Raw genomic sequence first — 23,206 nt, 5'->3', positions numbered from 1 at the left:
CTTCGATGTTTCGTGGCTTCGCTCGCGTCGCGGATCGTAACTGCCTACTCTGTGCTCTGTTCCTTTTTTTATCGATTCGTTTCTGGACGGTTCAATGGTTTTCGGCGATGGCAACGCAGTCGTACGATAGAGCGTGCATTTGTTGTAACGCGCTCCGGTTTCGTCGGATCGCGCTCCAATTTTTATGTTGATCGATTGCTATGTTGATACGCTGATATCTAGGCTGACTGATCGCAAGCCGATAAGTACGATGGATCGGTGAAGCTAATAGGCGCGATTGTTCGTGCTTTGGCAGTCGAAAGTGGAGAATATAACGATCGGACACAATTTTTCCCTGTTATCTATTCTATGAAGATATCATTTTTTCATGTATCGTTGGAAGTCTTTTGTAACGCTTTGATTCCCAGATCAGTTAAATTCGTATCGTAGCATCAGATTTTTAGACTTCAAATTTATATTTACAGAAGTGCCTTTAGATATAACATTTACACGAGTTATTTCAAATCTATTGAAATTTGGCTAATGTACGTTGATTAAGGAAATTATCTGTCGTCATTTAGATTTGATTCGAGAGGGTTTAGGTTCAAGAAGAAAATTCAATTGCAAGAATCGGGTGGAATCGTCTTGCATTCTAAAAGATTCTGTTAACATTGGTATCTAATATTTAAAATTGTATTCTCGAAATAGAATATTTTACATTATACCAATTTTTAGAAATCACTTTTCTTCTTATTAATATACATACATTAATAGCATTGTAATAGAGTATCCCAAATTAATAACACCGTTAATCATTTAATAACATAATAGAATATTTCAACATTATTTATTATATAAGCTATTTTGTTCTTAGCAATTGCGAAGACAAAACTTTAAAACCGATCGCTTTCAATTAACATTCCAGCGTTGAAGTTGTACCAAAAACGCTGCTCTCTCGGCACGAAGCGCGTTAACGATATTTGTACGACGCCGTTCCGTGTTCCTTCGCACGAGACACGAGCGAAACTCTATCGTACTTCTCGTGCCACCGTGAAATTCCCTCGATTCCATTAATTCGGGTGACGTTGTTGTGCCACGAGCAGACTTCAAAGCCACGATAAATTTTTCTTTCGATAAAAGTTGGCCGCGCTCGATACGCGAGTCAGGCATCGCGAGCAGTTTCTTTTTCTCGCGGCTCTGCCCGAAACAGGCGGGGAGGGCAACTATTCGATTCGACCACGGTTCACGTACGCCTCGGATGCGCCGCAATATTTCACGCATTCTCTGCTACCGTCTAGCTGCTCTGCCGAGTGATCTCGCTTAAAATTCCACCACCGCCCGCGTAATTAGTTTAACTCCGTTCGGGGAATTTATTAAGAAAAGAAGAAGCTGGAGTGAGACATATTCCTGACTTTCAGGTCGGGCTACGTGCCCAGAGATTTAGTGCCCTTCGAGCGGCGTGGCGCCGTTAGCGTGGTCGGAATTTTCGGGCTGAGATTTTTAAAGTTGGAAAGTTTCGCTCAACTTCCATCGCCACGTCGAACGTGTACACCGGCTGTTCCGTTTAACGCGACGTACAATTTTTCACCCATTTGTGGCAATGTGGTAAAAAGAGTTAACAAAAGCTTATATGGAGTTATAGAAGATAATCTGTGATATCGTTAATAGACGTTATCGTTTCTCTAAAATACCTGAGTATTTCTATTATAATAGCGTTTGAATATTTTTGGAAAGTACTAGGAAGAATATTTTCCTCTTCTTTTGCAATATGGCGAGTCGAAGAATCTATGATTATTTAAACTAAACATATTATCAATACGTAGCATTGAACCAAGTGTACGTTAAAGGTACACAGAGTTTGAAAACGCATTTCTTGTGTCGAAACTATTATATACAAATATTGGACTTCATTTGGAGTAATAATTACGGATTAAAACAAAGGTTATATTTAATACAAGGACTTCTCCTATTTCTATACTGTATATGTTACTTTGCAATGTTTTCATGTTATCAAACAGTTTAATTTTATGGGTAAGAAGATAAACATTTTTATACCCAGTAATATCGATAGTATCGACGAATACTACTGATACAGGTATCGCGATAAATGTATTCTCTCTTAAATGCGCTAGAAAAGGAGGATTAAGAGTGAAATATGTAAATTATTTTTATTAAAATTTGAAACGAAGCACGTGATCTGGCACACGTGAGATCAAATTAAATAGCCCGCTGTAGGGCGTCGTGAATTTCTGTTTTAATATCGATACGAAGGCGGAATGTCTCCCACGAGAACAGTGATCGAGATCATTTACTATGGTAATATTACCAGCAATATTGCCGCAGGAATATTAGTTCACCGACGATTTATTACGGGGCACGTGGAAAAGCAATATCAAGGAGGAAGCTCCTTGTGAAGTCGGACCTTGCCCTCTTTGAGCTAACACAAAAGAATCGTCTCCGTTTTCTTTCGATTTACGCTACATTTGTGTTATTATAGACGTTCTAAATTCTGCTCACACGAACATTCCTAGCTCAACTCGTACAAGTAATTGCTTTTTCTTCTCGCTGTATTTCGTTAAACAAGGCTAAATACACAATAGCGTATCGTTAATCGAAGCGCTCGGATTAATTTCTGTGCAGCACAGTGAATAAAATTAGCAGAAATAATCCGAGGAGTCAAGCATCGTCTACGTTGATAGCAAAAACACGAAAGTTTGTAGCGAAAGGGTTAATCGCGATAAATTAAGTAGCATCGTGAAACAACGTTTTCCTCTATTTCTCTCTCGAATTTTCTCAAGTAGTCGCGTGCACCGTGTCGTGCTTAATTCATCCGCAAAATCAGTGACGATTAAGCGGTGGACGATATTGCCGCACGCGTTCTGCGCGAGCAAGAAGGTAATTGCGTGCTCGAGGGAAGCACGCCCGGTGCAGCGCTTCTTGACTCTAAACGGATCGGTTTCCGGTGCCGGCCCTCTTCTTAAGATACGTTCCTCTTAAGTACCCGGTTAAATCCTCGTGATCTTAAATTTAAGTGCTGTGCCGGGAGTTGTTAAGCCGCGCTTTATAGGATCCCACGGCTTCACGGGGACGTCGTTTATCGTTCGAGTCGGAAGGAAGAACGCTCGAGGCCCGGTGCCGGAGAAAACTGACGGAAATGCGGGAAAAGGGGATGAGGAGGGGGACGACGAGGAGGTGTAATCTCGTGAAAATATCACTTGGCCGCTGCAATTTCGCAATCAGCCCGCTAATGCTCAAAGAATCGTCGTTGATCGCGTGATCTTCTTTATCGAACCGAGTCGAGCCGCCCATCTTGTCCACTCTTTATTCTTTGGAATAGATGTCGATGAAAGGATTGTTTACGCCTCGATAGGGAATTCTTTACTTGTCGTAAAAAATGGAAAGTCGATACACGGTTGATATAGGGACGAGTGAGTTTAATAGAAGCGCAATTGTTCTTGTGTACATTGAAAATTCGATGGCACTTTGCGGATATTAAGTTCTTGGTTAATTCTTTGATATTTTATTTGAGAGAACGACACGCTAATTCCACGACGAGAAACATATATTTGATAATGAATTGGGTAAAATTTTTTGCATCTTTTGCGAGTAATTTTTCCGTTAAAAAATGTCCACGGCTATAACTAACACCTACCTTTAGGAAGCTTCTCGGAAATTTGATAAAAATGTCGATGTTTATCAGAGGAAATTGTTATTTACACGTTTCGTAAAATATGTGTCATGCGAAACAGTTCTCGAGAGTCGATTACCATGGAGATGGTTCCATTTTTACAGCTCTTGATTGTCGATGCTCTCGAAAGATTACGTTAAAGTAGACAGATAAATGATGACTTTCATTGCGGTAATTTAACAATCGCGTGTTGTTCTCCATATCGAGTTTCCTCGACGTAAACGGATACAAAATGTCGACTCCTTTTTTTTCTCGTAAAAATTCCTGATACGCGTAATCCTTCTTTTTCTTTATTTTGTCAGAGATAAAGATATTTCGAGCAACGTTAAAAACGTAAAACGCGGCAGAAAGTACTTTTCTACATGCGCCTTCGCAAAACACCTCTACTCTCGTTCATAAATCCCAATGAACCCTACAACTACGTAAGCTCTCCGTTTATTATCACTTGCTGTTTTTGATCTGTAGAAGATTATACAGGTTATCGATCTAAAATATTTACTCTGCAACTCGTGTCCCGAAACTTCGCTCGAAATCAATATTTCGTCGTCGTACTCGAAATTAGACGCAGCATTTAATGGCATCAGAGAGCGAAGCTCGTTGAAGCTAAACAAACGCGAAGCAAGGATCGCCGGTGAAAACAGCAATGATCGCGCATGCGGATTAAGAATCTCATTTTCCGCATACTTTGCGTCGCATACAGCGAGAGAGAGAGAGAGAGAGTTTGTGCATGCATGCAACCCCTCGTTCTGAGGGATGCGTTTGCTCTTTGCGCTCGCGGTTCTCACTTACCCTTCATTATCGCGGCCGGTCCTTGCCACTCTCGCTCGGGATACGGGGGCGCGAAATGCAAAATGGGGCGTTTTATCAAAAGCGAAATTCGCCCGGAGACTGAAATTTGTCCAACGTAGCGGAAGCCCCGGATTACGCCGGGGACTTCCGTCTCCCTCTCCTTGCCGACGTGGCTGTGCCACTCGTTTCCTCGACGTTTCTACGGCTAACTCCCCTCTTCCACCACCACCGTCACCACCACCACCACCGTCTCCTTCTCCATCGCCTCCTTACCTCCGTCTCTTTCCTGAAAAAGGGTAACAAAGTGTTAAAGTTTTAATCCGGGAAGGAGCGAGCCGCGTGCACGAGGAACGGGTAACTGCGCGGAGGGAGAGATATTCTTGAGCAGTCCTCGAAGAAAGGGGCGTAAAGGGGACGGAAGAGGCTGGTTCGAGAGAGAGAAAGAGAGGGAGAGAGAAACGGGAAAGAAAGGAGTGAAGACGGCCGGAAGAGAGAAGAAGGATGCGAGCAAGACTCAGGGATTCCGGGAGTTGGGGGCTCGGCGAGCGCAGAAAAGTCTTTGTAATCGCAGTTTTCTACTTTTTCCAAGAGTCCGGGTGGTTTGGGGCGTGCTTCAGGGTGGCGAGGTGAGTCTAGATTCCGACTGGATGGGGTAGATGGAGCGACGAGGAGTAGCGAGCGAACGAAGGAACGGGGATAGTGGTGATGGCGATGGTGAGACTGCTGCGGGATGAGGCTCGGCCAAGGGAGGGAAAGCCCGGTAATGGTAAGGGTAGATGGGTTGGTGCAAGGGTGTGCTTGAACAGGGATTTACGGAATTTATCACTTGAATTCCCTGTAAAGGATTAACAGACATTCCCTCGCTCTACCCTGTAGAGGCGCACAGGGTGCACTGGGTTACGTACTTGGCTACTTGGGACGATGGCGCCGCCTGTCGGATCCGCACCTTCCCTCTCCGTATCTTCTTACTCCACCCACGTGTGTGTGCACGCACCTCTTTGACAACCCTCTCTGTTTAAAAGTATAAACCCACGCGATGAATTGTTTTCCCAGAGGCCGATTTAGCCCTAGGGAGCGTTCGAACGCTTTTTATCCTCTGTCTCTTCCTCTCTCTTATCGCGTGCTGGATGTTTGATCGGTTGTACCGAGCACATAGAGCAACGCAAGGATGAAGTCAGATGCGTCCCGCGTAACAGATACGATTGAAAGCTTTCGTGGATTGTTTGAAAGAAAACTGACAATGAATCTGACCGGACCTTTTTCTCTGCTGTATCTGGAGCAACGATACTTCGAAGGTTATTCGTTTAAACGTGTTATTTAATCGAGTTTCAGATATATCGTATCATTCGATTTTAGGGTTTAAAATCGGGGTGCTCCATTTTTAATATCTTTGTCATTGGAGGTCCTTCTATCGTAATGATAAGATTTCTTACAATTTTATCTTAAACCGTACCATCTGTTCGGAACAAGGGCGTGTTGTTACATAACAAATGAGATATAACATAAGAGATACTAAAAAATCGTTACGATAGCTAAAAGCTATAACGGTTAAAGATGTGAACAAATTGTTGAAAGAATATAAAAAGTGGATTAACATAAATCGACGTGAATATGCTTATGAATCATCAATTAAAATATAACTTACAGCTTTTTTAAATCATTCGTATTTTAATCGCAAGAAACAGTCTTCTAGATCCTTTTCATTTCTGAATTATTGGATCAAAATTCGCTTAAGATTTACTCGTTGCATAATTTCGAGGAAAAGTTACGACTTGGTCGAAACGTCCTTGCGATGGTCGAGAAAACGTGCAGCCGTGTTGAGTACCGTGACGTATGAGAATATTTGGGGATGTCGTCGGACGACATGGTCGGTCCCTTAGCTGGATCCTCAAAAGCGAGTATTTGCCACCGGTTGAATTTTCTCGGGGCAAACTGTGCTCTATCGTATCGCCTGAAACTTTACGAGCTTTGAATGGTCCGATAGAATTCTATCGCGCGGGGTCGTTGAACGAAGGGTTACCAAGATTTTTCTTTACGATCCGGCGGAATTACAGACGACGAATGGCTGTGATTTCGTTCGATCTGATCTGACCATTTTTTAATCCTCTTTCCCCCTTTCTTTCATCTGGGTGGAGAAAATTCTTTTGACCTGTCGTTATCGTAGTTGCTTGCATCTAATCCTCCCAAAGCTTTAAAATCTGAACAAATACGTACTTTGACTTAGTCTATCCAGACTTTTGAAATCGAGTCATATTTTTTATCACTGTCAAACGTTAAATAAAATTGTAGCTAAATATTAATACCTGTTAATATTTAAATATCATACGTACATGCAGAGCCGGGGAAAATAATATAACGCTGTGAAAAGTCCTTATAAATGAAACAACAAGTATTAAATCACCCTGTAGTTTCATTGGAAACGTCATTTTTTAAGCAAACATATCGAGTCCCTTTAGTCAAAATTGCGTTTGCATATTGGAAGGTTTGAAACGAAAAACACGAGGATACGTTGAATTCTATCAAAAGATAACACATTGTATTTATACATATTACAACAGACTCATAATTTTCAAAATAATTCTAGGAAACCCATATGATTCTATAGAATCTAAGTTCGCAAAGAGCAGAATTTTACGTTTCCACTTCCACGTATTTCCATTTCCAACCAATCACAGGAATTATAACGTTTCGTACCGAGAAAACCGAATCATCCGTTTCAACCTCTCGTGCATTCCGTGCGTTTTCTTTTCCCACTTTTTCCAAACGCAGGCTAGTGGAACGATTTCGTTTCTAATTTGCCAACGGCTAGATGGTGTATAGGTACTATCGTTTCCCTTTTTATGTACACGAACATGCGGTGCCGCGCGAGACTGAGAGCCGCTGCTTATTTATACGGACATTTTGATCGATGTTCACTTTTCCAGCAATTTGCTTTCATAACATTTCGCTAGGAAAACACACCTGTAGGGTAAATATCGGCCAGTCAGGCTTTTCTCTTCCCCCTTGTCCTTTATTTTCCCTCGTAGCAGTTTTCGGGGCTCGGTATCAATCGGCGACACTCGATGGCGTGGGCTGACTCGTGGCGAAAAGCAAACCGACCCACCGATCTTCCGTCTATTTTATCCGTCTCCCGTTGACGTAAACGTAAACACGGATATATATTCGAGGAGCCATCGAGAGGCAGCACGTGCCCGGGGTAATATATCAACGGCTAATAAAATACGAAGGCTGCCTCCTTTTTCTCTCGTGTATCGCCGCACGAATCCTAGCGTTTCCTTCTTCCGTTGATCTTCGCCATAGTGGAAAATTCGTGCCAGGGAAATATGGTGCGCGACAGGTGCGACGAACAACGATGTTCCTCGATGGTTTCCAGAACTGAAAAGAAAATAGGGGGACTCGTAGTCTCCGCGCGGACGCCTTCGGATAGATCCTTGCTTTATTTTTCTCCATCTCGCCACTGTTCCACAGTGTATTCCCTATCGATACCACGCGCCAGGAATTCATTCGACTTTTTTAAAATTTCATTTGCCCGGAGAGCTGCGAATACGGCTGTTCGATCGATGCGCATGGAATGGCTGAAACCCCGGCGAGTTGATAGAAAGCTCGGTAAAGAGCGGAACGATCGAGAGAACGCTTGTTTCAACATGGGCGATGACTTTTTTCAACTTGACGTGTACGCGAGTTTCTGGGTCCGCGTGCGTATGAGAGGCAAGACGTACGCGTAGGCGTGCGTCACAAGTTGGAAAATTCGTGTTAATTTTAAGTCACGAACAGATATACCAGCTGTCTCGTTTCATCGTCGATGAATTTCCAAAAATTTTCGCTTTATAGCTTTTTTATACATCCATCTTTTGCTGGTTGTGCTACCACAGTTACGTATTTTTGTAATAACAGGTGCTACGCACGATTTTGTAAAAAATAATAGCGAAATGATCAGATATTTTTACATAAAAATTTTGTAGGATTTTAACGTAACTTTTTCTTCCTTTGATTTTTCCCCACGTATTTCGAATTACGAAATAGTGTCTAATAGAATGAAATAGAACGCGAGATAATATCTGATAGCTCGTGCTTTTTTGTTCTGTGATAGTGAAAAAAAGGACTACGGTGTTTTGGCGTTCAGACGAAAAAAGTAACATAAAAGAAAATGCGTGAAAACGGATTTCACTAATCCCGAGCTTTTATTTTTGGAGAGGTTTCTATTCAAAACGTGGATTATATCTTGTTATCTGTAACCTCTTTTTTCTTTTGTTCCGAGTTAATCGACAACCGATGGGAATCGAAACGGAGCACGCAAATCCGCCGCTCAGGTTGGCAAATAGGTCGCTCTGCCGCTCAGGTTGGCGAATAAGTCGCTCTGCTGCCCAGGTTGTCAAATATGCCGCTCTGCTGCTCTGTCGCTCAGGTTGGCGAATAAGTCGCTCTGCCGCTCAGGTTGTCAAATATGCCGCTCTGCCGCTCTGTCGTTCAGGTTGGCGAATAAGTCACTCTGTCTCTCAGGTTGGCAAATAGGTCGCTCTGCCGCTCAGGTTGGCAACTAAGTTGTTCTGCCGCCCAGGTTGGCAAATAAGAAAGCGTAGATTCGCGAGGTACAGCAGAACGAAAGCATTTAGTTTTTTAATTTTTATGGTCAATAGAGTTTCCCTCTCCTATTTTTTGTTTTTAGTCGAGCGAAATTTGAATTGAACGTGCGAATTCAAGTACTAAACAAAAGCATTAAAGTAAAATTGAAATGGAGATATATAAACTGCTCATAATTTCTATGGAAATAATTTCTCTCTGTGAATCTGCATAAAATTCCGCGGTCTACTGAAAACTATATCGCGGATGTTTATGCGTTTGTGAAACGTTTAAAGGCGCGAACATCTGCAGAATATAAAAAATTATATAAAATATCCAAAGTAAAGCGCACGTTGCAACATTTTGTAGACGAAACGAATCGTTTCGGTGAAAGTATGGATTTGCGTAAACTAAGTACCGATCACACGCTCGGATCTGCAAGGAATTAAGAGGAAGCTCGTGAAATCCCTGATTTTGACTTTTCCTCGCATCGACGATACGAATTACTAATCCTCGGGAATCGACATTCCCGAAACGTTTCTACGAAACTATCGTCTCGCTCTCTCCCATAAAACCAAGACATGCACACTGCTCTCGCATTTATACGAGCCAAATGCAGTCAGAATAAAACTTTTATCTGTGTTCCACGATGTTTACCTTGGATGAATCTGCTTCGGAGAATGCCGGAGATCGAAAATTATTTTTGCTCGTACAAGAATGGCGCAAGCAGGAAAACTGCGCGCGAACTCCGCGTGCAATCAGAAGGTGAGCTCGGCGCGTCGACTACAAATTCCGGCTTTCTTCCGGCGTCGTCTTTACACACGCGTGAAACCAACTAGGTGCGGAGGGTATTTCTTAGGGAGGATGTTCGCGTTCGCACGTGGGTGGCTGCTGCCATGGGAGGGGGTGGGGTTGGGGGGACGTGTACGTGTTCGAAAGCGAGGATGACGATGTTGGTGGTGGAGGTCGGGGGGCGCATCGTGCGCGGCACTGCAATTCAGACTCGAAAGCTTCCAAACATCTTCAATATAAGTTAGGCAACTGTACTTAGGTTACCTTCGTAACCAGGGCCGCATACGAAACAGTCCACGAATAGTTGGGAGGCATTCCCTTATTGCGAATATCAAGTAACTCGCAGCCGTGCGCCAGCCCCTCTATCGTCGCGCCTTAAATTAACTCTGAAATTAGGTAGACGATAACGAGGCTGCACGATAGTAGGCGCCCGCGCGCACCCGAAACCAGGTCGAAGATGTGCCGCGGATCGAATCCTTCAGCTGAATTAGGAGCACGAGCTTCGCTTTGCCGGGGATGGATTCGAATTCGATATGTGCTTACTCACGAATTTCAGCTCATTTCGATAGAGAAACTCTATTCTTGTGACTTTGGTAGAAGTGGCGCGATTGTAATATCGCGAAACCTGTTTGTGCAACAGGAAGTTGCACAGACGTAGTACAATTTCGTATGTAGTAACGTAAACTTGTTTCCCATTAGGGATATGTAATTGCTGGCGAAAGTAACTATTTGAAGTAGTAGAGTGATTTCTCTCTTTATTTCTTTTTCTACGAAAGAACGACTAGAGAGAGAGAGAGAGAGAGAGAGAGAGGGGGGGGGGGAGGAAGAGAATCAGTACGATTTGACGTATTGAACAACGCAGTTTAGTACAAATGCTAATGGATACCTAATTAAAAAAATATTACGTCTTATCTCTTGCTATTATTATAGATATTATTTCTTCTACAATACGGAACAGTTACTCTGAAGAAAGATAAACATTCTTTTCTCCAAGAACTTTTTTAACAAATTTATTTTCCCGCACTTTCTTTTCAAATGGTAATTTTCTCACTAAAAGGAGAAAAATAGTACTTGCCAAACTGGTTCGTGTAGAACGAAACGTGACGTAAATAATCAGAAAATATGGACCACGATCGGACACAGTTTCGGTCGTGCTGATTTAAACTATTTCCCATCAGTCGTAACGTACGCAGTATAGATACGGCTAGATAATTCTATGCATTTTGCTGTATCGAAATACCGCGTCGATGATGTTCCACACGACGAGTTCATTAAGTTTGATGGTCAAACCATTGCCAACGAATCGATTTAATCGTCGTAATATCACTTTCGTGCTACACAGTAATCATCGGCCTGAAAAGTGATATCAACGTACATTATGCTCGATCCTATATGCATCGCGAATTATATCGCTGTTATGTTGAAATCATTTTAAAGCCTGTGAAGAACCTGCTGTTGAGCCGCTGCCATGGTAATATCAATGTATCGTATTAATACTATACATCTGACGGATTCAATGTACGTTCCTATCATTATGACAAAATTAGTATAGCGTTATTGATTGTACGATCCGAGCGTAGGTATTCAGATAATCAAAGCTGCGTAATTAATTAAATTACAATTTTCCTAGGCTTCGAACGAAGTTCATTTTAAATCTTAGACACGAGTGAATTAAATTCGATTTGTTGGGATCAGTTTCAACGATCATCGAAATTAATTGCCTACAAATTATCCGTGAATCCGATTACGTGTTTGATCGATAGATTTCTTATATTCAAAGTAGCCTTCATTTTCTGTTTAAAATGGATATATGTTGTATATAGATCATAGGTATTTAGGCAAATTCATATTCATATTTATGAAGAGAACATAAGAAATAGGACCTATATTTTATATATTTTTGCATAATGCTTGCGCCCTATAAATTTATGCATTTTTAAATTCATCGTAAATTCGAAGTAAACGAAAATAAAAAGAAATCTCGTTATATACCTTCATTCGAATAAGCGTGTGTTATTTTGTTCAAGGTAAAATTAATATTTAATTTAATGCCGTTAATATTAAAAAGTATTCTTTGGAAAACACGAAATCCGAAGACTATACTTTGTATGTGAGGTTACTCATTTTTCTATTTTAGATCGTACGAATTAAATTCGACACATTGTCAATTAACATTACATTTAGCAATTTAATGTTAATCGACATTTCACTCAGCGTTCGTTTCTTTTGTATCTGGTCGAACGAGTCGATTGAACGTCGGTCAAATTTTAACCTTTGCACACAGGAGAAGGATGATTTTGATCCGGCAATAACGGCGGAACTGTAACAAAATCCAAATTCCGATCTGTTTAAGTTAATGATATTCACGCGTTAATCTAAAGCTTTTGAGAAATTTTATATACATCTTTAATCATTTAGAAGACATATTGTATATATTTTATATACACCAACTTAATGGAAATTTTATGTCAAATCATAGATACGTTGGACGTTATGTTATTCTGTTTCAACATCTCTATGCTATTAATTACTATTCAGATTCAATTTAGCCAATACATATTTCATCAGGCAAACGCATTTCAAATATCTATTATACACTACCGTAAACACGGAGCGTGTAACATAATGACTTTCGGTTGTGAAGCGAATTTTGGTTAGCAAACCGCTTCCATGCGTTTGCAAGCAAATAGTAAATTCGATTATACAAATTCAAAGATGGATATACAGGATGTTCCGCAAAAGATGGATAGCACGATCAAGAATCAGACGATTAAACGTAGAAAATTGAATCGAAGATGTATGATACATGCTTAGTACGAACACTTTTGTTTTGTAAATCTGCGTTTGAGAATGTTTGAAAACATTTTGTTGGACGACGAATTCTTTATGCTATTGATTTCTGATATGTCCATTTTCTATTCGCGGCTGATAGCAATTAATTATTGCTCGAGTTCAATTCTGTCAATACATTTTACCTCAAAAATGGTCTTTTAATCTTTACATTTCGATCAAATACAAAACCAATTTGAAAATGTATATAGAAGCTACAAGATATTTGTTGCAAACATACCATACATAGTAGCTAGAATAATAGCTCGAACGTATATTTAGTATTTACGATAATTCCATTAAAAATACCGCGGCTTATTAAAATTACGATTAATAACGAGTAATTCATTGATCAAACACATTGATACGTTTTCCGTAAGTGTCTTGTAACTTTTATATATGTACAGACATTTCCCGATTCGCTTCAGACTATGTCATTATGATCCTAATTCTGATGCTAATAGAATTTCAAAATGTCTCGTTACACGAGCTGCTTATTTGCCAAATCGGTTACCTCTACAAAACGAACAGTACAGAAAATTGATGAAATTATGTAAAATAAATGTCGATCAAATGTTCTGGTACGGAAATTTCAAAAATTCCAAAAATTTGAGTTACCCACTTTGATCTGCGAACGGTTCGCATATTCTTAAAAATATTTCGAAGAATATTCGAATACTTTCGTAAACAACAATGATATACTACAAGTAACAAAACGTCAAAGACAGTTCAAAGAAACGAGAAGGTTTTTCTTTCCAGTGAGCAAGGAAAGAGCAGAGAACAAATTGTTGTACGCCATCTGGAACCGATATATTCACAGCCGAATCGCGGCGAGCAAAGTTTGCGTGGACTACAATGTAGCAAGCTGTTCGCAATGACAGTGGTTTCCTGGATAATTATAATAGTTTACACTTTAGCAAACCATTCTGTGTTACGGTAGCTATGCTCGCGCCTTTCCCCTCTCTCTTCGACTTGCATACACCCACGCACGCACACCCACGCACACACACACACACGGTATAATACAGCCCTGAAACGCCACTGCTATCGCAATATATACTCACATTTGCACGGCTCTGTAAATACACATTATAATGACAGGCGACCGCCGCTGTATTGTCCTCGTCCAACCGACACGTTTCACGTCTAACGATTTTGAAAAACGTTTCCCTTCTTGTTCAACGAAACGAAGTCGACGGTGTTGATCGCACAGGTCGTCTTCATTGAAGTGGAACGAATGTTTGAGGCGGACGACACGGGGAATGGCGATAATAACGCTGCTGTCGCGGTGCAATAATTTCCCAACCGTGCTTTAGGAGAAACTATGATAGCCGGCTAACTGTAAAATATTAATGCGTCGGCGAACTGGGATTTCTGCAGTGTCGTATCAAAACCACGGCTAAAAGCTTCTCCGGGACCGTTTCTGTCCATTTCCGGGTGATTAATCGGCGTGAAGATGCGGCCTCTTCCTTTGCATCGATTTGCGTTCGTTATTGTATTTCAGCTTGTGTTTGCTTTTTAATGGGTCGTTAGTGATGCAGAAAGTAAAGATAGGAGTGGCAGACTGTCTCCTTTTTTATTTTTTATTTTTATTTTTTTTTTTTTTGGTAGACTTCATAACGGAGTTGGGGGATGTAAAGTACAGTTGATACTAAATAGGAATAGTTAGGCGGGATAACCGTGCAGTAAAGAGATATCTATTTTTACGTTGGAAATATATACTCGCTTGTCAATTAATAAATTGATAGTACGCTTTATAAGTCCAACTTTATCGAGATTGTTTCACGTTGATGTAAAAGCTTAAATGGATATTATACTTGTAAGATTATCGTAATTGTACAATTTTTATAGTTGCATAAAATTATAATTATCTTAATAATGTTCATGAATTATGAAAATTGCGCTTCTAAAAATTACATTCTCTGAGAAATTTACAACGGTTCAGTAAACGTATTTGTAGCTTGTTTACTAGATAAAGCTAAAATCAAATAATGTATTTTGCATCTGATCATAGGATGTAGCTACGTATTTTAATTTAATTTCTGACGCGTATTCGGTATTAAATTTAGGGATATAATTAATAATACATTCGATAAGCTGCTAATAAATATTTCGGAATATCGGGATTCGAATAAATCACATAAAATACGCTTACAGTAATATATGTAATTTAACGAATGGAAGTTTACCAAATGCAAGTTAAAAAGTAACATCAAATATAAATTTCCTCTTTCATAACATTCTCTCTCTCTCTCTATCGCTCGCTCGCTCGCTTTCTCTCTGTAGAATTTATAGTTTTATAAAAATCATACGCAGTTTAACGAAAAAATTCCAATAAATTCCATGGCCATCGTGGCATCGTATAAAGCGAAATAGAAGAAAAATTCAGGTGAAAGGCAACACCGTTCCATAAAGAGTTTCAAAAACATCCTGTTAAAAGTGGCCGGGCGAACTTCTATTTTCCAGGCCAAAAGCGAGGCAAATAAGATTTCATCGCCGCGATGCTTCACCCAAAGAGTCCCCGGAGGATTTTTTATCTTTTCTCTCCCTCTCTCTCTCTCTCTCTCTTTTTTTTGCCTTTCGCGGGCCACGAAGAATTAAGATGTCTACCGGTAACATAATTACAAAAGTTTTACGTCGGCCGACCGACGTAATATCGTTCCGGCGTCCCGTTCCGCGGCGAGTAATCGGATTAGCATAAATAAGCCGTTACCAATTCGTGGTTTACAGTTATTGCGAGCGTGTAGCGGCATTATGCCCCAATAAAATCGTTGCTGCTGATTCGGTTACCCGCGTTTCTCGCCGGAGGAAAAGTATAATATTCCCAGGGCTTATCTCTCAGATACACGGAGTTGCACACGCCGGGCCCGAGTCAAGAATATTTAATGGAGCGTGGAGCAGCGTCGAGAATCGCAAATAAATTTCGCCGCGAGTTTATCGTCTGTGAAAATATACCTTCGATTCCTCTCAATTTCACGGAACCCTCGGGGAGATTTCCCGGTTTTTCTCCCCCCCCCTTCCTCTTTTTTTGTTCTGCTTCTTCTCCTAGGTTTTAATTTAAAAAAATTTTTTTAACAGCTCTCTTTCCCGGCCGAACTCCCTTCGTTACGCGAATATGCTTCTTGGTTTTTTCGGAATTCAATCGGTTTCTTTGCTGCTCTCTCTTCTCTATTCGTCGTGGCAATCGGTCCCGTTTTGCTTCGAGCGTACAGTTCTAGAACGGTTTATCGTAAAATCGAGGTAGAAATGGTCATTTATGATGATTTTATATCCAAACTTCGTAGCGTTTTGAAGTTGTATTTCAGTTCTGTCTGACATATCGACATATCGTGCGAATCACATCGTCGTTCGTGCGCCAAGTTTTCTTTGGCATTTATTGACGTTTATTTTGTTTTTGATATTATTACGCAGGCTGAACAAATATTGAAATATTATTCAGCAGCTTCTACAAAAGAGCGGACATGCCAAGCTACCTAAAGGAGGCGTATAAGACATTAAAAGACTAGAACATTAACTTAAAATCGTTTGGAAAATATTGCAAAATTGTAATACGCGGACATAGCTGCCATTCAAATACGATCGCTCCTGCTTTCCTCAAGGCTGCAAAACTGATGCATCGATTCGATCAAAAAGTTCGTTACGCCTAAAGTAAAGTCAGCATTCGCGTTTCCACCACGGCAGAAAGAGTTGCATTTCGCTGAATCCCTAGCAACAAACAAACGAAGAAGAAGCGGAAGAAAGGAAAGCAGAAAATCCAGTGAAATACACATAGAATCCAAGTGAGTAGACATTGCCGGAACTGGAGTTACGTGGAATTTGTCGATTCCGTCGGAAGTCATGTCGCTTCCATTCGTCCCCATCAAGTTTTTCTTTGCCGCGTAAACGGGTCTGGTCGCGAAGAATTGTCCGCGACCAACAATCAGTTCCAAACAGAGAATGCTTTCTTCGCGAATTCGTACGCATGGCGGACCCGCGGCCAAGCGCACAATGGCTTGTGGCTCGCTTCCTCTTTGCAGAAACTTGTCGTCGTCGCGCGGTTTCCTCGCTCCGCACTCGCGTGCACGTTTCTCTGGTCGAATCCTGGCAAAACATCGCGGCGTCTCGCTAAGCTCGGCGACGTCTACGCGCGCCAGTTTTCTGTTTTCACGGAACTACTTCCCCGGAAGAGCTTCTTGTCTCATTTTTCCCCGCGCCGACTTCTTTTCCCTCGGCTCCACTTCTTTCTCGTTTCTTCTAGCCGCCTTCTCATTTCCGCGCCGCCATCTTACACGAAAGTTGTTCAACTCCGTGCCGCGAGTATGACACGAACATATCCAGCGTACAATATCGTTCACAAGTATCAGCGAACGCTTTGGTTGATTCGTAACGACCACGGGAATTTTACCGAGACGTAGAAATTAGTCATGAATTAGTATAGGTAAGTCGTATAAAACCGTATATTTCAGATTGCAGACGTAGAAATGTCTAATCGACGAAACAAACTGTATAATTGGACTGCAGGTCGCGTGGCTCTTAGCTTGGTACCGTTTTTTTAAATCCCTGGTACATATTTGGCAATATTAATGTACGTATCGCTTTCCAAATAATGATATTTGGAAATTGATACGATTTATCGGGACCTACGTACGAAGAGGTGACTATCATGCGTTATAAATTAATACTATTTATTAGTATTTGCCGGGGGAACTGCGTCGCGCAAACACTCACCGGTATTGTGCGTTATTCGCGAGTAATTATTATTTGCAGCGGTTCGCCAACGTATTTACGCTTACTGTTGAACATTTTTACGTTCATATTCTTCGTGTTATACGATAAAATCTGTGATCAATTCGTATTCGAAAGCTTCCTTCTTGCGTGATACTCGTTTTGTAACTCTCCCCGATGCAAATATACATCGTCGCATATAAAGATTTTGTTCGCGTATAATCTTCAAATAGATCCAACAATAAACGACTACCACGCTTCAAACTCGATTAAAATTTCAACATCGTTGATCAACGAGAGCCGCGTTTAAAGGGCTGAAACACATCTTGTGGAAAATAAACAAGTGTTAGAGTATTTTTGAGAGTTAGTGTACATCCCATGGAAAAGCACATGGAATGCTTTCTGCCCTCAACTTCCTGTCGCGTTCTCTGTCTTATCCTTCGCGTCCTTATCTCTTCTTCTTTTTTCCCCGTTTCTCTTCGTACATTCGCTGGATGTTGGCTAGTTTCTTCTTGGTATTTCGAATGCGAGTCGCGTGGTCGTTGACGCGAGAAACTCGACGAAACCGCAAGCAGAAAGCGGTAGTACGACTGGTGTAAAGTTGAACACGCGGAGTAGGATTCTGTTTCCGCGCGGTCACGGCTCTCCTTTTGTGCGAAGTAGCGCGCGCGTCTCTCGTGGAAACTGCTTCAGCTTCGCTTGATGGGTTTATTGTTCGCTACGGCGACGAGAGTCGCGGAAAAGTAGAGAAATTTTGGCCGTTTCGTCTTCACCGGTGTATGGTCTCCGTGTTCCTTCGAGGCTCGTCGAGGTGTTACGGCTAGATGGATTTCGTTGTAAACACGCTAGCTGCCTTGTGTAACGTGAAAAGCTGAATTAACCGTTTGAGTGATCGCGTTGCTCGCATTCTATGTCGAAATGTACCGCCGAATCGACCTGGCAAATCCAACTGGCGCACGGTACGCTTGCTTTCTATTGCACTGTGTTCATGTTGCCATTTGTTCGTTTGTATTAGTAATATATCTCGCGTGTTTCGAATTTGCTTAAAACTCAGAAATAAATTCTGTTGCGCTGTATTTCACGCGTGATTTTACTGAAAAGGATGAAACACAGCAACGACGTATAACGAAATTATGAATTTATTTAAGTATGCAAATATTCTCGACTATCGATACACGCCTGTATTTTTCCACCAAAGTCGTTTTAGAAGGCTGTGAAGATTTTCGAATTGATACTATGGAATGGAAAGTTACCATCTATAAAAATAACCACGTTTCAGAATATCTACTTCGATCGAAATTTACTTCGATTAAATGCTGTATAAAAATTCCAGAATTTAATTGACGTATGCGTATGATGTACACGTATGTGCAACGTGGATACATATATCTCGCACATGTTTTCTCTGCGTAACATTTTTTATAGTTTCCCGTGTTTTCTATCGTCTACCAATAGCCGAAGTTACGTCGTATAAACTGTTACGCGATAACGATCAAACATTGCACATTGAGCGAAGGAAAATAGAGACGTTGCAAAATGATACAACTTTAGTTTTCTTCAGTTTCGAAATGGTAAATGGAACACGTAAATTATAAAATTAGCCTCGCAAATGGCTTGAACAGTTTCTGTAATTGCGTGACGACGTCATGCAACTACATTCGCAAGTTCTTTGTATCCAACGTGTACCGTGCGCGTTATATAGTTTTCATCGATATTTGTCGATTTTGTTGGCAGATCTGACGTGACGTCGAGAGTCGTTTAGTCGGTATGTCGTTACCGATCCGCGAGTTCTTGCGGAATCGCGCGATGTTTATCCACGTGCTTCGAACGTCAGAACCTCTCACGAACTGTCGTGGGTATCGTCACGAAGGCGGCTGGCTTACCGAACTTCCATTTCGCGAAACTTGCCGAGACTTGCAGCGGCAGAAACCCTGTAAGGGACGGAAGGGGGCAAAGGACAACAGGGGAACTTAGGAGACGACAGTACAGCCGGCAGTTCCGCACGCTGCTTCCTCGAAACTTACTTTTCCTCTTCCTCCCTCCCTTTCTTCCTTCTCGCTTCGCTTCTGTTCTCAGCTAGCTCTTCGTCTGGTTTACGTATGGCCTCGTTTGCAAACGGCGAACAATACAGCTTGTTGACTACTTTCGAAACGAAAATGCTGTTTGTCGCGAGCTTTTTCGAAAAGATCCTAAGAATTCCGGCACTTTTGTCTCGCGATAAAATTACGCGATACAATATGATAACTAGATTGCGAGTTCTCATGGGAATATTTTTATGGTATTTTCATGCAATGAATTTGGAATCGCGCTTGGTTGCTTGTAGACCATGAGTATCAAAAGTTCTCTACTTTGGATATTTTATACACGTTCGTATGTTCGTATTTTTAAATTTTTGCGTAAGTGCAGAAGAATTCGTAGCTTAATGGCTTAATGGCGTTATACTTTACATCGTGTTTGATAAACGCCCATCGCGAGGAAAATTAGATACACCCACGTTGGTAGGAATTCGTGTTGTTAATTGGAAGCTGGATGCTAATAATATTTATTTTTCTACAGTGAATCTGATAACAATAAATTAGGTTATGATAATCAGCTAGTTTCGTCGTTTTCGTGTCAAGAATGAATTAACAGAGTTTAGTGGTAATTTTAGCGAATATTTTTATAACCACACTTTATTATTGCAACAAACGCATAATGAATTAAACGAGAGTTTCGTTATTAAATGGCACGATAAAAATTCATCACGTGTCAAAGTTTATCCTTGGATTTTAATAACGTTTTTAAGTTGCCGCTTAATTTTAAATAAAAGTACCCAAGAAAAAAGGGGAGGGGGAGATATTAGAAGGAAGATGATGCTACGTAAAAATGACGAATTTCAACTCGTTAGCTTCATAGTTCGTAACGATCGAATTTGGACGTTCTCGCAACACGCAGCGCACGAAATTAGCAGCGAAAATGCAATAAAACTTCGATCGGGCGTGCTTTCGCGGTAAGCAGAATTAACATTGGATTATTATCAAAATCCGTAATTAGACGGCGGGAAATTGCATCGGTGACGTTGCAGCTGCGTATACCAATAAATTGTTTAAAAAAGTTTCATCAGGTGGCGGGTCATGATGGGTGGTGCATGTGCAGCCACATTTTAACGAATATGCCTCGTGTATTGGCATGTGTACACAGTTAACGAGTCTGGATTTGTGCAATTACGAGTTCTGTACGTCCGGCAATTTGATCGCGCGCGATCGTCCAAATTACCTCGAAATGGCGCGCAGAACTAACCAGCTAATTTACATATAAATCGCGCAACATCCAGAATACGCGACATCTTTTGCAGTTTGCGTGCGGTTTATTTAAATGTTTCACCATGTGAACACGGCTTGTTGTCTTCGAGGCGCGATTGACAAATATTTTTCGAATAATATTAACTGCGTGCGCTTTGCCCGTGGTTGACTAACAGTTTAGTTTTACTTTGCGCTCTATGTACCGTGTACACGATTATGTAACGTATTGTGTGAAAAATATCGTATATGGGTAACGATGAAGTTATTCTTACGATTCTCATCTTTATTTTATCATACATTGGGTGGGTCAAAGGTTAGTTTCTTGTTATACGTTTAACTTCAAACGAATTTTGCACGTATTTCTTTCCCAAAGATAAAGTTTAATCTAAAATCTTCGTCGTGAACGAGTATCGGCGTATAAAAATCGTGGAAGTTTATTTCAGTAGCAATTACTTCTTTATTCTACTCGTTTAGATAGGAAACGGTTTCGTTTAAAGGGTACAGGTAATAAAATAAATGATCTGTGCTATAATTATAGTGGAATTTTTCGATTTGATAAGATACGTTAAATATACTTGCACGTTTGTTTCTTGCAAATTATACGACGATTAATATACGTACATCGACGTAGAATAGGTAGAATTTGGTGGTGAAAAATACGTGGGAAGAGGAAAGGGTCAAAGGGAAATGTCGATATTGGCGTGACGTTTGTTTCGAAAAGGATTTCTGATCCTCTATTTTCGTACGTGAGCAGGTTTTTCTGCTTTCTGATCGAGTCGATGAGAAAATAGCAATTTCGTCGTTTGGACGTTGATGGAACGCGTGAAGAGGTCAGTGGGACTTAAGCCACGATTACTTGGTTTGATAGATTGGCAGAGGTGTTATAATTGTTTTCCTAATGGCTTTCTTCTCGATGCTTTTTCCATTGCCTTTTGGGAACATCACGTGTTCGATAATTCGAAGAAATAAAAGAAAGGGAGAAAGGAATTAATTTTCCTTTTCTCCATTAGGATAAATGTTGGCCACTTTTTCTCTCTCATGATATTTCGTTTATCGCATCAACTTGGATCTTCTGTTTACTCTTTGATTTATGTTACTTTACCAGTTATTTCGTTAGAATCGAAATATAAATTTTCATCATCTTTTGCTAATTCAATTAAATTATTAAGAAAAAATTCAACAAGATAAAATATGTAGTACGAGTTGCATTTCTTTTTTAACAGTATTTACGGAAACATATCAGACGACGAATGCGGGTAATCGAAAGAAGACCGTCTTACAGGGATAAAATGTGTTTTGTAAATTTTCTTTAGACAACATGATAAAATCGTACGGAAGATTCGTACGGAACTGGATGTATCCTGTACGATTAAATTAATGAGAAATAAGCTAATATTTACAGAGCGATGAGAGCGCAAGTACAAGTGTTGGGAATTCGTCGCACGAGATTCCATCATTCTGGATAATCTAAAGCTGAATAATTCTCACTTCTTAGCTAGTACATACAAAATATTTGAACGCGTCGGTTGTGATTCGCGTGGTGTTTCAACGGCGTTGCAAGCGAAGGAACACGAGCTCGTACGATTTAGGAAACCGGCGAAAATATAACATCGCGGATGGATCTAGGACGTACGCGAGGAAGTGGCTCTAGAAATAAGTGTTTAACCTCGATCCTTGCCATATCCGACTATTCTAAATCCAGTATGCAAGTGGAGTAGATAGCTGATAGGAGATAGCAGATAGCGAGGTGCAGCCTTGCATGCATTCACCTGCGACGGGGCATTCGTGGCAAGGAGAAACGAGACAGACGCTCGATGTAGCTTGAATGGACACGAAATAGGTCGAGTCCATGTTACCTACGCGCGTCGTTTCAAGGAGAAAGATTTGCAATCTTTTTCCGATGCTCGAGCCTCTGTCGTACTCGTCGAAAGCTTCGAGCTATGCTTCTCTAACGTTTCCTCGTTGATTAAACGATGGCCAGAAACTTTCGTGTTAATTACACCGAGTTTCGTTCATTCTTGACGATTCGTTTAGTTGTGGATTTTTTTACAATTCATGTTGGCGAGGAAGAAATCGGAGCAACGGAGCTTCGTTGTTTTAGTATTTCGTTAATTCATTAGGCGAATCAGAAATACTAGGAAAAGATTGCATAGTTTGGAAGAAGTTAATTCCTTTAACGATTATAGAAAGAGTGTTAGGCAAATCTTTGATGCAATGTTAAAACACAAGTTTTGTAATAAAAATTGATTGTCACGTGGTTGGGGATCTGTGTAATTTCAATATTTTTTATTTATTGTAATTTTAAATATTAGAAATAGATTTTCGTTAACATGTTGAATCAGGTAACACGAAATTCAGTTTTCGTTGGTAGCAAGCGAATGTAGAGAAACATACACTGTTATCGTATCAAAATTACTACAATTAACCGTTATATATATATATATATATATATATATATATATATATATATATATATATTATACAGTTTACATTCCTAAATACGAAACTTAATCTCCTCACTAATAATTACGTGATGTTTGTAATTTCACGATTACGCGGTATTAAACGTCGATATCTATTTATC

The 23,206-nt window shown here is 40.5% G+C and overlaps 1 protein-coding gene across 2 annotated transcripts in view; it reads left to right on the top strand.

Moving 5' to 3' along the window:
• Positions 1-23,206, top strand: part of LOC126864723 (E3 ubiquitin-protein ligase MIB1) — a 346,017-nt gene that overhangs the window by 103,725 nt on the left and 219,086 nt on the right. The gene's annotated exons all lie outside the window — the stretch shown is intronic.

This window comes from Bombus huntii, chromosome 4 (assembly GCF_024542735.1).
Source record: "Bombus huntii isolate Logan2020A chromosome 4, iyBomHunt1.1, whole genome shotgun sequence".
Lineage (NCBI taxonomy): Eukaryota > Metazoa > Arthropoda > Insecta > Hymenoptera > Apidae > Bombus > Bombus huntii.
The sequence above is the reverse complement of the archived record's forward strand: the minus strand, read 5'-3'. Positions and strand labels throughout refer to the sequence as shown.